This window comes from Pseudonaja textilis, chromosome 10, assembly GCF_049901715.1.
Source record: "Pseudonaja textilis isolate UNSWEBS1 chromosome 10, rPseTex1.2, whole genome shotgun sequence".
Taxonomy (NCBI): Eukaryota; Metazoa; Chordata; class Lepidosauria; order Squamata; family Elapidae; genus Pseudonaja; species Pseudonaja textilis.
Window position 1 is genome coordinate 21,045,345 of NC_141999.1, and position 16,718 is coordinate 21,062,062.

Here is a 16,718-nt window from a genome sequence, read left to right on the forward strand (position 1 = left end):
CAGGTGCTTTTTAGCAGTAATTAAATATTGCTAGGTATTTTGAATAATGAATATGCACTGTTTCAGAGAAGGGCTTCCTAATTAAAGTCGCTAAGAATTATGAAAGGCAGTTTTTTCTCTATTGCTTTTCAATGTGCTCCAAAGTGAGAGAAAACCATTGTCTTGGGACAGAAAAAGAGGCTATCATAGGTAAACATGTTCCCAGGGTTTTCAGTCCAGTCAATAATCTGTCGGTACATTTTATTTTCATTTTGTGCTCTCAGTCAAGTCATCAAGTGACGAAATGTATAATTCTTTCCCCTCTTCCTCCTGGTCTGTTTAGGTCTGTACATCCCATTTAAAAAAAAATAATCCTTTTTGGAGAATTTGAATGTAGAATCAGGGATGGATTTAAACCCCTGTTAGTTCATTCGTAATGAAGTTCTTGGAATGCCCTAGTGTAATTAGACTTTAGCAAAGTTCCCCATTAGCATCTTTTTTAAGGAGCACGTTGTACATTAAAGGATTGTTCCTTGTTTTCAGATCTTACAGTTTCTTTGTCTATAAAACATAACATATTTTCAGGAAACTACCCCTCAGAAGAGATAGAGCGAAGCAGGGAAGGTGTGAGAGGGTATGAACAGAAAGCTCAAACTTCTTTGCTGACCAGATGGGTCATGGGAATGTAAAACTTCGGCAGAGGAATATGGGCAACGTAGAAGAAGAGATAAGACAATGTGTTATAGCAGCAGCAGCAGCAGCCTGGCCTGTAAAATCCTTGGTAAATGGATAATGTCTCTCCCTTATTCCAACAGAATAAACGGATTGGCTGATTCCTGTTTTGGTGCCAAGCACTGGGCTTTTCGTTGTTGTTTTTAAAATGATAATTCAGGACACGATGGCTATTTTTTTAATCATGTAACAGAGGAGCAATGGTAGAATAACAGAGTTGGAAGGGACCTTTAAGGTCTTATAGTCCAACTTCTTGCTCAGGCAATAAATCCTGTATCATTTCAGACAAATGGTTTTCCAGTCTCCCAACAAGGAAAAACTCAGCACGGTCAATTTCCAAGCTCTGCTGAAAAAGGTATAAAAATAGTCCTCAACTTACAGTCATTTGTTTAGCCAACTGTTTGAAGTTACAGCGGCACTGAAAAAACTTGACTTATGACTGGTCCTTGCACTTATGACCATGGTCATGTGATCAGAATTCCAATGCTTGGCAACTGGCATGCATTTATGACTGTTGCAGCCTCTGGGGGGTGGGCAGATGATTGCTATTTGTGACCTTCCCAGCTGGTTTCCAAACAAGCAAAGTCAATGGAGGCAGCTGGATTCACTTAACAACCAGGTGATTCACTTAACAACTGCAGTGATTTGCTTAACTGTGGCAAAGGAACTGTCATAAAATTGGATGGGACTCACTTAATAGCCACCTTGCTTAGCGATGGAAATTCTGGTTCCGATTATGGTTGTAAGTTGAGGAGTAACAGTACCCCTTGAATTTCTGCAGTTTTGTCTAGCTGTTTAAAGTAAGAGTTTTTCTACTAGGGAAGGATGTGTGGCTCTTGTTGTTTGTTGGAGCAAAGGAAAAAAGCCTGTAATTTGCATGAACTGGAAAAGAAAAGGAAAAACTGCCCGTACTTAATAACCAATACCTGCAGCAGGTGGCAGCACTTGGCCGGCCTTGTCTGGGCCAGGAAATGAGGGTCCAGCCTGTTGATAGGTGAGAGGGAGGCCACCAGAGAATGTAGGCTGGACAAAAACTAAAAATAAATTGTAGAAGAAGAAAACAATAAACCAGTGCATGGGCGTGTGTCTGTTATTCACTGCTTCCTGAAGACACTTCTAACTTTATTTTAGTTTACATCATGATGGAGAATGATTGGATGGGAGACCACCCAGAAATCTTAAGACTGGGTTATTTAAAAAAAAATAAAATCAAGTATATAAGCGGTGACCAATCACCTACGTATTGCTGCCTAGAAACTGTATATAAGCATTTATGGCAGTCTTTGGGAACTGAGTTCAAGTTAGGGGGGAGTAAGGACCTTCCCAGAGGCATTTCTGTTGCCTTGATTTTTTCAGTTTGATGAAAGAGAAGCTGCTCTTGGTGTTTGCTTCAAAGGAGAAAGGCAGTTCAGAGGAATCCATATGGGTGGCATGTTATAGTCTTGCACCTCCTCAGTTATGAGGTGATTGCCATTGGCCTGGCTTCCATGTTTTAACTAAGGATCCTTTCAAGGGAGAAGTCTGTGGAAGTCGGTGGTACTTCAGCAACACTGGGAGGACTGAGCTGCTTTATCTCTGTCTGGCTCAGCTGTGATGCAGTTTGTTCAGGGAAGACATTTGTGGTTCTGCTTTCCCTTGGAAGGAACTCTTCTCTACTTTTGTCCAGCACCTGAGCTTTACACTCTGCAAAGAAGTAGCTTGCCTGAGGGCTGCACAGCTGCCCAAGCAAAAGGAGAAGGGATTTGGTCAGTTGCCCTTTTCTATAGCACAGGAGGACTTTGCATGCAAAGTCCCTCCCTCCCTCCCTTCCTTCCTTCCTTCCTTCCTTCCTTCCTTCCTTCCTTCCTTCCTTCCTTCCTTCCTTCCATCCATCCATCCATCCATCCATCCAAGTGTTTATGTTTACTGCAGGATGTAGAGCAGCCCTCTGTATGACTGTGATTTCTGCTCCTCATTCTCTGCATTTCAGTTTGGCAAAAATAAAGACAGTTCTGGATCACTTCCTAGCTGCTTTTGGTGTGGCGAAGTGTAGAGAATCTCAATGCTTTCTAAGATGTGCGGACTTCAACTCCCAGAATTCCCCAGCCACCGTAGAGTGGCTAAGGTCAAGAAAGACTATGTGATCGGAATGTCCTGGAGATATGGTGCCTTTGGACTCTAATACATTAAGAGTGCTCACCCAGGAGCATCCATTAGATCAGGGATCCCCAACCTCTGGTCCCTGGATCGGCACTAAGCCATGGCATGCCAGAAACCAGGCCATGCAAATAAGTGAAGTCCCATCTGTGTGATACAGGCAGCATGCAAAACCATGCTCTCTCCGGTCCGCAAAAAAATCTCTCTCCATGGAACTGGGTCCCTGGTGCCCAAAGGTTGGGGGCCACTGCATTAGATAGTTTGTTGAAATATGGGGATGCCCCTGATTTCAGTGGCATGCATTTTTTCCCCTGTTTTGCGCTGTTACAGACCTTTTGCTTCCTTTACTCTTTATTGGCCGATGTCACAAAATATGTTAAGCTGAAAAATGAGTTGGTTGGTTTGTGGCACAGCAGGCTGTGCAAAGACAGAAAACCTGAAGTCAGAGGGTAAGGACAGCCATTGCGTGTAATGTGGTGGAGCTGCTGCAAGTTTTGAGCGTAGGTGATCACCAGGTGACTCCCAGCCCTGTTGGGTGGAGTTTGGAAGTTTTGTTTATTAAATCATCTGACGTGAAACCTGTAGCTAAGCCAAACACGATTTGAAGTCAGCTTGTTTTGAAGCATCCCATAGTTAAGCTGTTATCAATAAAAGTTGTATTGGTTCAGACAGTGCAGCATGCTGGGTTTAATCCCCTAATAGGAAGCACAGACTTTCTTTCCAGCTACAACCGCAGACTGGCTGCAGCTTTCTATGCTCAGCTGTGGCTCAGGGTAATGTGGCCATGGTGGATGGCCTTTCTCCGTGGCACACTATATTCATTTATTCTGTAGTTGCCAGCCCTGCGGGGGTGTCTGAAAAAAAAAGTATTGTTAAGTCCCTTGTTTGTGAAATAGAAATACTCAATTTAATATATGAGGTACACGTGGTTCATATTGAATAAATATCACATAACATACACAGAACTGAACATTATGCGTGGAATGGTGTGTGTGATCACCCTGGCGACATATATTTAAAGCTGGCACAGCACTGAAAAGGTTCAGAAAAGGTAGCAAAAAATTTTATAAGAGGGTTTCAGAACCAGAAATGGTGGACAGCGTTTGAGAGAAATTGGTACAGCTAATCAAGTAGGAGAATTTATCCGGACTAGGAAAAGACTAGACTTTCTAAGGACTAGGGGCCACATAATGGCACTGTTCCAAATCTAAGGGGCTGCCACAAAGAAGAGGGGGTGTCAACCTATTCTCCAAAGCACCTGAAGGCAGGACAAGAAGCAACGGATGGAAACTCATCAAGCACCTTAGAACTAAGGAGACATTTCCTGACAGTTTGAACAATTAATCAGTGGAACGACTTGTCTCCAGAAATTGTGGGTGCTCCAACATTGACAGTTTTAAGGAAAGAGATTGGGCCAACATTTGTCTGAAATGGTATAGGGTTTCCTGCTTGAGGACTAGGTTGGACTAGAAGGCCTCCAAGGTCCCAACTTCCAACTCTGAATTTCTGTTATTCTGCTTCCCATATTTCTGGCTGGGGATGGATGTGTCCTTGCATGGTATAAACCTCTGGCTTCTGCAAGTGTATGTGGATCCTCTAGGAAGCTTGCAACCATGGGCAAATGTAATTATTCAGGAGAGGTTTCATGCTGCTATGGAGTGTGTTGAATCAGGATATTGCCGAGACTGCTGGTCCCCATCAAAACTGTAGGTTTTTGTAGACAAAGAGTATTACTGTTAAACTAGGTTCGGCACTTGTAATGTATATAATGAAAGCAGAGGAAGAGGACATGTTCTTTATGAAAAAGAAAGGTGTTCCCTACAACAGACGTCAGCAGAATAGAGCTTGTTTCATGGCATCCAAGGAGAGGAGAGAACTCTACAAAATTTCATGAATGTGATCTGTTGGTGTAAGTGTGGTTATTTAAAATAAGAAGAGCAAAATGTAAGTGAGCTTTCAAGATGGCTTCAGATGTGGAAAATACACACTTGCCTTCGTGTAGGCATCGGAATAGTGGGAATCTAATTGGCAATTTCTCAAGTTGACGCTGTTCTCTTTTAGCCTTCCTCACAATTAAGCTCTTTCTTGCTAAGGAGTCTGTTAAACGAAGCTACCTTTTAGTGATAAATTTAAACATTCCGGGGCATGAGTAGATTGATAAGAACAGTTGAAGATGGTTGGATTCAACTCCCAGAATTCCCCAGCCAACAGTGAGGGAGTTGAAGTCCGACCATCTTAAACTTGCCCAGATTGAGAAAAACCGAATTAGAACATCATTGATACCACTTGGTTGGATTAGGGCTATTGGTGTTTTAAAAACCTCTCTGTACAATATAACCCAAAGGGTCTTGGCCAAAATCACACAAGAATTTTGTGGCAAAGAGAATGAATCAATCTAGAAACTTGCATTCTCTGAATAGGGTCCATTGTTTCTCTCTCCACACTTTTACAATTAAAAGGAAAGGGAGCCTCATATCGTGTCCAACAGTCTTTTACAAGTTTCCTCTTATTGTTAAAGCTGCTGTAGATGTACAAAGGGAATGTCAAAGCTAGCAAGATTTGAAGGAAGGGCAGTTTATCTGAAGGAGGTTAGATCAGAGAAGTGGACTGCAGTCGTGTAGCAATCACCCAAGTGAGTTCCTTAGCCGAACAGATTTGAATGCCAGTCTCCTGGGTCTTCTGTACTTTTATTATCACTCTTGCTCATTCGTGGTTTGATCCAACGACTTATAAAAATGAGTTTTGGACTTTGGACAGAAGACAGTGGGCCATTATTTAGAGTGCCTGGTCAGTTCAGGCAACGCCTTGCATTGAGAAAGGGACATAACGCTCTGGTCCTCAGTGTGTTTTGTGTTGAGGGCTGCATTTATTTTTTTAGTGTAGCCCATGGTAGCTGCATGTTACATGAGTTAAAACAAACAATAGGTGGGCCAAAACCCAAAAGCAGCTTTTCTGCCTGGGTTGCCTGATTCTGACATCTTCTTTGCTTTCTCCAATAGGGAAGAAACTGGGATTTATTTCCAGAGACCAACTAATTTCTTGCAGTGGATTTTTAAAGTGAGGCCTAGGGGTTTTAGGTAGCTTGCCCACCTTTGATTTACACCAGTTTTCTCAACCCGGACTGCTTTAAAATGGGTGGACTTTGCTGGCTGGGGAATTCTGGGAGTTGAAGTCCACCCATTTTAAAGCAGCCAAGGTTGAGAAACTCTGATTTATACCTATAGTCTGCAGAAGATGGTCATGGTGACAACTTGCTTTCTTTAGAGAATCTTGTTCACTAACTTAGTTTTTTTTTTTAAACGAAGCTTGAAAGATTTAATGGAAATACTTTTGACACACACACATCCGGAGAGCACTGGAGTGGGCAGGATCTATGCAATAGGTGTGAAACAATTAATCCCACATCTGCCTCTTGAAATGCCTGTTGCTTATTCTCTCCTGCTCTGGTCTGCTCTATTCTACTTAATAATTACATATGGCTGCCCGTCGTAACCAAGGACTGCCTGTACTTCCTGAATCCCTCCAAGTGACAGTGTTTCACACAGGTGATCTAAAACATGCCCACCATACAAGATCTGCTCACGGGATGGGCAGAAGCCACCATCATAATATTCTCTTGCTTACTTCACTGGCTGCTTTTCTACTGTTTTCAGTGGAAACATGGTGGCTTCTAATTCCTATACCTCAGAGGTGGGTATTCAGTAGATTCTGACCAGTTCTGGAGAACCAGTAGCAGAAATTTTGAGTAGTTTGGAGAACCGGCAAATAACATCTCTGACTGGCCCCGCCAACCCCATCTATTCTCTGCTTCCCAAGTCCCAGCTGATCGGCTGGGTCTTCTTTGGTTGCCCTACACAGGAGAACGGAGCTGGAAAGCAGGTTAGTGGGGTGGGGAGGGAATGGGGATTTTGTAGTAACCTTCCCCTGCCACGCCCACCAAGCCATGCCCACCAAGCCACACTGCATCCACCAAGCCACGCCCACAGAACCGATAGTAAAAAAAATTGAATCCCACCCCTGCTATACCTCCTTCATATTTTCTAACAAGATAGGAAATTCGGGCTCTTTTCAAAAGTCGAATCTTTCCATCTAGCTGCCTAGGAGGACAGAAGCAGCTCTTTCAGAGGGCATATTATTGGCAACTTCGTTTGCTAAACATTAGATCTCTGAGTGTGCCCCTTTCCCAGTTCTTGTTTTGTAATATTTTGATACATTGAGTCCCAATTTTAAATTGTCAGGAAGTTCCTGGGATTCTAGAATAATTATTTCGGAATTCAAAACTGCTAAGAACAGGCTCCTGCGCACCATTCTGCAAAAGGTAGTGCAGAAATGATAAATAGTAATATTGATCTTTCTGAATGTCCCTTAGGACAGTATTATCAGGCCTTCCAGCTATTAAAAGAAATAAACCTCTCTCCATATAGAGATGGTAAATCTACCGTCAGAAAGGGAGTTTCTCATTTTCTAGCTCTCCTTGTTGAGTTCAACAGCCTTCTAGGAGACTAAGGGAACACATTTTCCTGAGCCAAGGAAAATCTGGTTCAAAAGTTTACCAAAACGCACTACCTGTGATAGGGATGAATGTTGGTTTGGTTGGCCAACCAACCAAATAATTTTCAGGGGGCTTTGGGCTGCAGATCCAGGAAGACCCCACTCTCTGAGGAGGTCTCTTTGTAGACTTTCCTAACCAAGTGCTTCCCAGACCCCTAGCTGGGACAAGATTCCTACAGGGGTTTGTAATGTTAAAATATTAATTTGTTCTCCACCTCTCTTAAAATGAGCCAAAGGTCACCGACACAAGTCTTCTTTCTTGGAAAACTGAAGATTCGTCAGTGAGATTTTGTACCAGCAGATAATCAATCCCCAAAAGGATTGATCTTGACCTGTTACTTTCCACAACGGGGGAGTGGGGTGTACTGCCCAATGGATAGCTGCCACATGGTTTGTTTGGGCTATGGAAATCCATCAAATACTTGCAGTTTTGCTCACTGGATACTCAGCTTTAGCACGGCTGAATAAAAATTTTGCAATGGTAAATAATTGTACAGGTAGTCCTTGAACAATTGGTTTAGTGACCATTTGGAGTTACAACGGGACACTGAAAAAAGTGACTTATGGCTGTCTTCCACACTGAGAACAATTGCAGCATCCGCATGATCACATAATCAAAATTCAGATGCTTGGCAACTGGCTCCTATTTACGACGGTTGCAATGTCCCGGGGTCATGTGATCTGCTCTTGCGACCTGACCAGCAGAGTCAATGGGGAAACCACATTCACTTAACAACCATGTTTCTAACTTAACAAGTACAGTAATTCACAACAATTGAGTCAAGAAAGGTCATAAAATGGGGCAAAAATCATTTAACAACTGTCTTGCTTAGCAGCAGAAATTTTGGGCTCAATTATAAGTTGAGGACTATGAGCTGCGGTGGCGCAGTGGTTAGAGTGCAGTACTGCAGGTTACTTCTGCTGACTGCCGGCTGCCTGCAATTTGGCTGTTCAAATCTCACCAGGGTCAAGGTTGACTCACCCTTCCATCTTTCTGAGGTGGGTTAAATGAGGACCCAGATTATTGGGGGCAACAGGCTGACTCAGTAAACCACTTAGAGAGGGCTAGAAAGCACTGTGAAGCGGTATATAAGTCTAAGGGCTATTGCTCTTCCTTCCTTCCTTCCTTCCTTCCTTCCTTCCTTCCTTCCTTCCTTCCTTCCTTCCTTCCTTCCTTCCTTCCTTCCTTCCTCTCTTCTTCCCTCCCTCCCTTCCATGGGGCACAGTGGTTAGAATGCAGTATTACAGGCTAACTCTGCCAACAGTTCGATCCTGACCAGCTCCAGGTTGACTCAGCCTTCCCTCCTTCCGAGGTGGGTCAAATGAGGACCCAGATTGTTGGGGGCAACAGGCTGACTCAGTAAACCAGTCAGAGGGGGCTGTAAAGCACTGTAGAGCAATATATAAGTCTAAATGCTATTGGTATTGCTACCTGTACCGTTGGAGTTGCTGACTTTCAGACAGGTGCGGAATTGAGCAGTTAAAATTCTATTTCTGGCAAGAAGGCTTCAGAGGCCTAAGAACAGGTGCCGAGACTTTTCCGGAACAGGTCTATCCAGCCCAACGTTTTGTTTTTTTTCCAAATGCGGCGTGACAGACCTGCGTAGAAAGCTCGAAAGGGCAGTTTCAAGTCAATGGCTTCTCTCCCTGTTGCCTTCTGAGGTTGGTTTTCAGAAGTACTGTGAATGTAAGCCGGTAAACATTGGTTAGTCCTCCTCGACTTAAAATGCTCTCAGCAGCAGTCAGAACGAATAACCTTTCACAGACCTGTCCTCGATGAATTTGTTTAAACCCCCCCCCCTCTCCAATTCCTTTCTAAGCTGTCTAAATTAGTGGCCATCACCATACCTTGTGCTAGTGGTTTTCCATAAGTTAATTACATCCTTTGCGAAGAAGCTCTATTTTTTGGTCTGTCATGAATCTGTCCTGCTTAATATCTGAACAAATAGCTCCTATTTCAAGACAGAAAGGGAAGGCCGAGGAAGAAGTTGGCAACCTGACAAAATGGATTGCATCCATGGGGGAAGGTGGGTGGACGGGGTGGGGGCAAAGTACAAACAGTCCTTGACTTAACAACAGTTCATTTAGTGACCAAAGTTGCAACAGCACTGAAAAAAAATGGACTTAGGGCCTTTTTTCGCAGTTACGACCGTTGAGCATCCCCATGGTGACGTGATCAAAATTCAGACACTTGGTCACTGGCTCACATTTGGAGGCAAGAAAGGCTGTAAAATGGGGCAAAATTCACTTACTAGATGTTTCACTTAGCAGCATAAATTTGGGGCTTTATTGTGGTTGTAAGTCAAGGACTACCTATAGAGTATATTTCTCTTTTTTTTTTCATCAGTTGGGGGTTTGCAAAACCGAGGGATGCTGGGAAATTTTTTGCTGCACTTGATAACATGACCATGGGGATGTGGTCGTAAGTGTGAAAAATAGTCATAAATCACTTTTTTCACCAACAGTTGTAAGTTGAGAATGATCTGTACTTGAATTAAGAGCCTTTTGCACAGGGCAGAGTATCAAAGAAGACAGCAGACCCACAACTGGCACAAATAATTCGAATTGTAGCACCAGACAGGCATTAATAATCAGATAGATTCAGTCAGCCTGCTACCCCAAGATTTAGATGTTGCAAATTCTCAATCTTCTGGGCAGGTGCTACATAGAAGTTTCTTTTCATTTGCTGTCTGTGTTTTCAGAAGGGTGCATATGCATGTTTTAAATAAACCGATATATAAAAAAGCAACATGGATGGCTACACAGGTGATTTAAAGCTCAACCTCCAATTGAATCAGCCGAGAGTAAAACTTTAGGGTGCAAAACCTGAGCTGTTCATTCCGATGAGAACTGCAGAATTTTAGGTGCTCTAATGGGAGGAATAATGCCTTATTAGACCAGTTCCTCCTCTATGACAGGGATTTTGCGAATAGGAGCTTAGGCTATCTTGGCAATGATAACCGTTCTTTCTGATCAATAATACATAATGAACACCACGTCATTAAATAATTCATTCGCAGCAAATAATTTCTGTGCCCTGAGGAGAAGAAAAAAAAAAAGCCATCTCTTTAATGCCCCGCTGGGCCAGCCTTGTGGTTTGCAGTGATTAATTAGTTTTATTTCATAATTAGCCCCCATTCTATTGCTCTGATAGAAGATTCCCTTGCAGAAAAACTAGCTTGAAACCCATGGGGGTTTAGTAAGAAAGAAAATACATCAGTGCTTACCAAATTGGACCTGATGTTTAATTTAGTTTCCTTCCTTCCTTCCTTCCTTCCTTCCTTCCTTCCTTCCTTCCTTCCTTCCTTCCTTCCTTCCTTCCTTCCTTCCTTCCTTCCTTCCTTCCCTTCTTTCCTCCCTCCCTCCCTCCGTCCCATCTGTCCGTCCATCCCTTCGTTGTAAATAATCTTCCCTCATCCGCACACAGCACTGTAAAATCTATTTTACAGCCAACTTTGGGCTACAGTTTGTGTGCATGTGTATGCGTGTGTGTGTATGTGTTTGTTTATTTGGTCTGGAATTTTTAAAAGGGGGGACAGGCAGGTGTGGGAAATTCCACCATGATCATGATGGGTCCCTGGACTGCAGGAGGCCTGGATTTGCTGCATACCTTGGTCCTATCCCATTGCAGAGTCTGGATTTCCCACTATCTTTGCCTCTCCTCCCGCTCTCCTTTCCTAGAATAAAAGCATTAGGCTATAACTGAGTCTGCTAACTAGATTTCTGGAGCAGATTTTCACAGATTCAGCAATTCCTGACTGAGGACGTTGGGCTGTACAGTTGTTCAGTTTCCCATCCACATTTATTCTGGTCCAGCAGTTTAAAAAGCGATGGAAGAGAGAGGAAGCTAAGGTTATACCGTAGATGTTTCTTTTCTTTTTTCTTTTTTTCTTTAAGGATGTCTGCGTATCCTGCCTGGGTGCACAGTAGAACAGTTTCTCTTCCTTTGACCCTTGTTTGGTCTCTTGTTAGTTTCAGAATGAGCGGTGTTCCTCCTTCTGCAGAAAAAGACATTGGCGACAGCTGCCACATAAAATGAGACATTATGCACATCGCTAGCATCACTGAAAGCATGCATTCAAGTTTGCAAACATGAACGGAGGTGTATATTTGAGCCCAGCGCCCAGCATACCCCCGGCTTTCCTTCCTTCCTGACTGTTGGCAGGCATTTCTGGGCAAGCTGCACCTACGATCCAACATGCTGTTATTTTTCTCAAAGCATTTGGGAGTACATGTGAATATAAAATACATTTCAAATGTGCAGGCATGCTGCTTTTAAAATAAGACACCCTACTATAAGGTATATTTACATCCATGAAGGTTATTTCACCCTACAACAAAAGACTCTTAACCGTTCTTGAAAATGAGACACCCTGGCATGCTTTTAAAGGACTCTGCAATCTTCCTATACCAGGCTAAATGTTCATCTTATTCACCATCCTCTTTCCAAAAATAACGCATGAGAACATCTTGAAAAACCCACAAGCCAAATTTCAATGGATCTCCTCCTTCAGTCCTCAGCGCATGAGTAGATCTTGGCTTAATTTGGAGTTTTCCTCTTATTTATCCATGCCCATTTGACTTCAGTGCGTTTGAAAATGCAAATCCTAGGAAGCAGCCTTGAGCATATCTTGACCTCTTCGGTCTCAAAGGTGTTTTTTTTTTCAAAAGGCAGCCGGACTTGGCTTTTCCTTGAAGACATTTTGCTTCTTATCCAAGAACCTGAAGAAGCTTCTAGGATGAGAAGCGAAACGTCTTCAAGGAAAAGCCAAGTCCAGTTGCCTTTTGGGGGAAAAAAAAAAAACACTTTTGGGAAAACCGTAACCTGGATGACTGAGAATCTCCATAGATGTTGACCTCTTCTCTTTTTTAATGTTTATATGTTCCTTTATCCCGACTGTGGAAGGTAGTTTGAAAAAAAAAAAAAAGAGAGGCAACTTGTATATTTTCTTTTCTGGGGAACAGGCGTGGCAGGTTTGAACAAACTCGCCCCAAGCCTGCCTGTCCAGTGACCATGATGAGAAACCCTGCCTCTTTGACCATTTTCAATCCTGGAAAAGCCATAATTATTTATGTCTCCAGCCCCAGGGAAACGAATTAAAAACCAGTGGAGCAAAATCATTAACATATATACTGTTACTTACTCCAAATACATCAAGAGATATATTTCTCCTTTGCTGCACGAGTTGTTGTGTTTTTTTTTTTTTAGCATGGATGAATTTCCTACCTCGCTATCGGTGCCGGCTTGTCTGTATTTTCTCAGCTGTATGACTTTGGGGGATATATGTGCTATATTGTTCTGTTTCTTGTTGGTTTGTCCCAGACACTATTCTGTTGTGGGGGGGTTTCCCCCCCCTACTCTTGCTCATTTTTAGACCTTGGCATATTTTGTGGCCAATGGAAATATCAGGCTCCTCTCACCAATCATGTCTCTTAGCCATTATTCCTTGCCTGCCCTTGTGACCTTTACCACGATGGTTTCGAATTCATATTTATGGGGTCATAAAAGGTGAGGGTGGGGGAGGAGTGGCAAGACAATGGGATCCAGGGAAAACATGACCCCCCCACCGTACCCTGTACATTACCGGCCATATGGACACTCCAACCCATACTTGCAATATATTCTCCGTCCAACCCAGGAGAGTATGCAATTGCGGGGTTGTCTTTAAAAAGACCCAGTTGTGCCTGGAAGTACACTAATTCATTAAACACCATCCAACGGCTAAAGTATTGATGCCGTCCCTGCTCTATCTTATCCAGGTATGTTGCTCGTGAAAGAGGAAAGGGGAGGAGGGAAACCGGCTCAGAGTTGTTGAAAGAGAAGGTGTGTTGTTGTTTTTTGCAAGGTATAAAAACAAGAGTCGCGGCTGAATGCCGTTGACTTATTGGGGAGGCCTAGAGGGAGGTTGAAAAAGTCAGGATGGCGGCCACAGCCATGTGACCAGAGCCCCGCCCCCCCCTTTTTTGGGGGGGGCACACGCCGTGACTTCACGATCCTCAAATCTCATGAAATATTTGTGGCAGAATGGCCTGCTGGTTGAGGTTCCTGCGGCCTGTTTTCCTGGCTCGGGGTTGGCAGAGATAAGACGGGAGAATCGGTCTCTTCTTTTCAAGAGGCATCAACGTTACTGAATAGGTTTGATGTTTCGTGTGGCTTCTTTAAGACCCTCCCCACCCAAAACGTAGGGTGGTGCCTTTATCCTTTATATTGGTTGCTTGAGTGGGCTGGACATTTCTAAGTCCCGGTTACAGGTAGTCCTCAACTTACAACCACAACAGGGAGCAGAGTTTTTGTTGCTAAGTAAGACGGTCATTAAGTAAATCACTCTCGATTAGGCAGACTTTTTTTGTCACGGTTCTTAAACGAAACGCTGCAGTTGTGAAGTGAGTTACACGGTTGTTAAGCAAATCTGGCTTCCTCCATTGACTTTGCTTGTCAGAAGGCACCCAAGAAGGTCGCAAGTGGCAATCACGTGACCCTGGGAGGCTGCACTGATGACGTTACCTAATTTGGTCATGAAACGTCTGCAAGAAAACCACCAAGCTCAGAGAGCACCAAGGACCCCACGGTTCAACCCTGAGCTGCCAATATTCCCTTCTATCAGCAAATTACTTCGGAACTGAGTGAGCAATACAGATTTTGTAAATTGGAAAATATACTTTTCTCTGCTCAGTTGCTATCTGGCCTTGAAAAGACTCGAAATGCCAAGTTGCTTTTTTTTTTAAAAAAAAAGATGTTTCTAGACCTCAGGATTCCTGCTCCCAATTTTCATGGAAGCAGGATTGGCCAGCGGTTGGAAAACAACCATTTGGACTGGCCAGCATTGGGACAGAAAACGGTGCTGCAATTGTGAACCTTTTTAAAACAAAGATGATAATAGAGGTAGGTTATTAAGACAAATCAGTTTAGCCAGGTCTCTCCAGTTATTTTATTTTTTGGTGGGGGGCGGCTTTGGCCCTGAAGAAGCAACCAGCAATAGGGTCTCATGTTGAGCAGGTGTTCCCTGTTTTTCACAGACTGCACGTGGGTCTTTTCCCATACCTCCTAACCCACAGCCCATGTATTTCCCATTGCCCTGTTCCTGTCGATAAGTTAATTGTCCAGGGTCAAGGTTATTGACAGCCTGATTAGTGCCCCTGTCAACTCTCTACTACGCTAATCTAGGCGACCACGGCCTAGAAACACCAACACATTGATTGGGGGAATTCCCAGTGACCCCCGCGCTGACACATTGATCTGGCTCCGGGGAGCGGGTGCTTCGTCAGTGCCTCGCAGCAAGCCTTCCTGTCCGAACCCCTTCTGGTCAACCCTATACTTGGAAGCCCGTCTGAGAGGAGTCAAGACTAAAGGATTTTCATATATATATATATATATAAAAGCCATATATATATATATATATATATATATATATATATATATATATATATATATATATATATATATATATATATATATATATATATGTATATATATCACCGTCCCTTGCTCTAACCACTAGGCCACAGTTGCCCCCTCCAAAAGGCAGGACTCACTTCCAAACTCAGTTTGAGACCTAGTTTTGAAGCCACTCTGGAGTTGTGCTGCCTGCCAAAGACAAGCTTAAGGTGAGGCTCTTTGGCTTCCTTCCCAAATAAGGCCCAGAACAATAGAGTTGGAATGGACCTTGGAAGTCTCCTAAGCCAACACTCTACTTAGACAGGAAGCCCTATACCATTTCAGACAAATGGTTGTCTAATCTTTTCTTAAAAACTGCCAGTGATGCCACAACTGTTTGCAGGCAACTGTTGATTGCTCTAACTGTCAGGAAATTCCTCCTTAGTTCTAAGTTGCTTCTCTCCTTGATTGGTTTCCATCCATTACTTCTTGTCCTGCTCTCAGGTGCTTTGGAGAATAGCTTGACTCCCTCTTCTTTGGGGCAGCCCCTGAGATATTGGAAGACTGCTATCATGTCACCCACTAGTCCTTCTTTCCACTAGACTAGACATGTCCAATTCCTGCCAACTGTTCTTCGTATGTTTTATCCTCCAGTCCCCTAATCTTCTTTGTTGCTCTTCTCGGCACTTTTTCTAGAGTCTCAACATCTGTTTTGTATCGTGGCAACCAAAACTGGATGCATTATTCCAAGTGTGGTCTCACCAAGGCATTTTAAAGTGGTACTAACACTTCATGTGACCTCAAACCCTTTCTTTGCAGCTGCGTCTGATTGCTCCCTGCTAAAAATGGGTGGCATCGCTGGTCCCCATTTTAAGGAACCCCAAGAAACGCTTCCAAAATGCCAACTTTTCTCAATGTGCATCATGGCTGCTCCCACTGTGTCCCTCTCTCTGATTTTAAACACGATGCGCTCAGCCATCAAAACATTTAGCCTCCTTGATCGAAGGCGCATCCTGATTGTCCCTCTTTTGGGGAGAGCCAGTCTCTGATACTTCATCTTAGGCCTCTTCCTCTTCTTCAGCCATCTCCTACCTGTTCCTTTATGGCAAGGATTTCTAACTTTGTGGGCTTCAAACTCCCAGAATTCCCCAGCCAGCCACTTCCCAGAATTCACCGTAATCGTTGGCTCCCCTCCACATTCCATATCCTCCTGTCCTCCTGGAGCAGCTCTCAACCTCTTTGCTTTTCCTTCTTCCATCCCAACCGCTCCTGAGAATGAATATTAAAAAGGCACGGGGCTGGGCGGGGGAGGTATCTGTTGCTACAGCAAATGCGTTCTGCCCACCTGTTGGTTTCAAAATGCTGTCTTAAGCAATGGCTCCGGCATTCAGCTTTTCCCAAAGTCAGCCCTTCTCTCCCATTTAATTCCCAGGGCCCTTTAGCTGGAGAACAGCGTCAAGCACCCCTTTGGAAAATGTTTTGTTTTTTTCCTGCCCCGGGAAGCCAGGTTTCTAATTGACCCAGCCCAGAATCCTAGAGTTTTACTCCATTGTGGCCCCCGGAAGGGAGCCCAGAAACAGCCGATCTTAATAATTCTGCAAAGGGAGACGGAGAAAAACCTCTGTGTAACCTCCTCTCCAAGGAAATAGCAGGTCGAAGATGTAGGATTTCCTTCGTCGGTCCCCAAATGCAGGCTTCCTCCAGCTTTCAAGTTCTCTAGTGCAAGTCTGGGGTTCCCCCTCTTCCCTCCCGCCCCCCCACCCCCTGCCATCACTTACACAAATATTGACGCTAATGGCTGTGTAACAGGATGTAGAACATCCCAGCCTTCTAATTGTTGTGACTGGGGATCGGCAGGCCGATTAAACGGCATTGATTTTCTCATACTAACCGCATTGATTTTTAAATTTCCTATTGATTCCTGCCCTAAATCTCTTTAAGCAAA

General features: G+C 43.7%; 1 protein-coding gene across 1 annotated transcript in view; it reads left to right on the plus strand.

Moving 5' to 3' along the window:
• POU2F2 (POU class 2 homeobox 2) overlaps window positions 1–16,718 on the plus strand; it is a 106,696-nt gene that overhangs the window by 9,580 nt on the left and 80,398 nt on the right. The window lies entirely within an intron of this gene.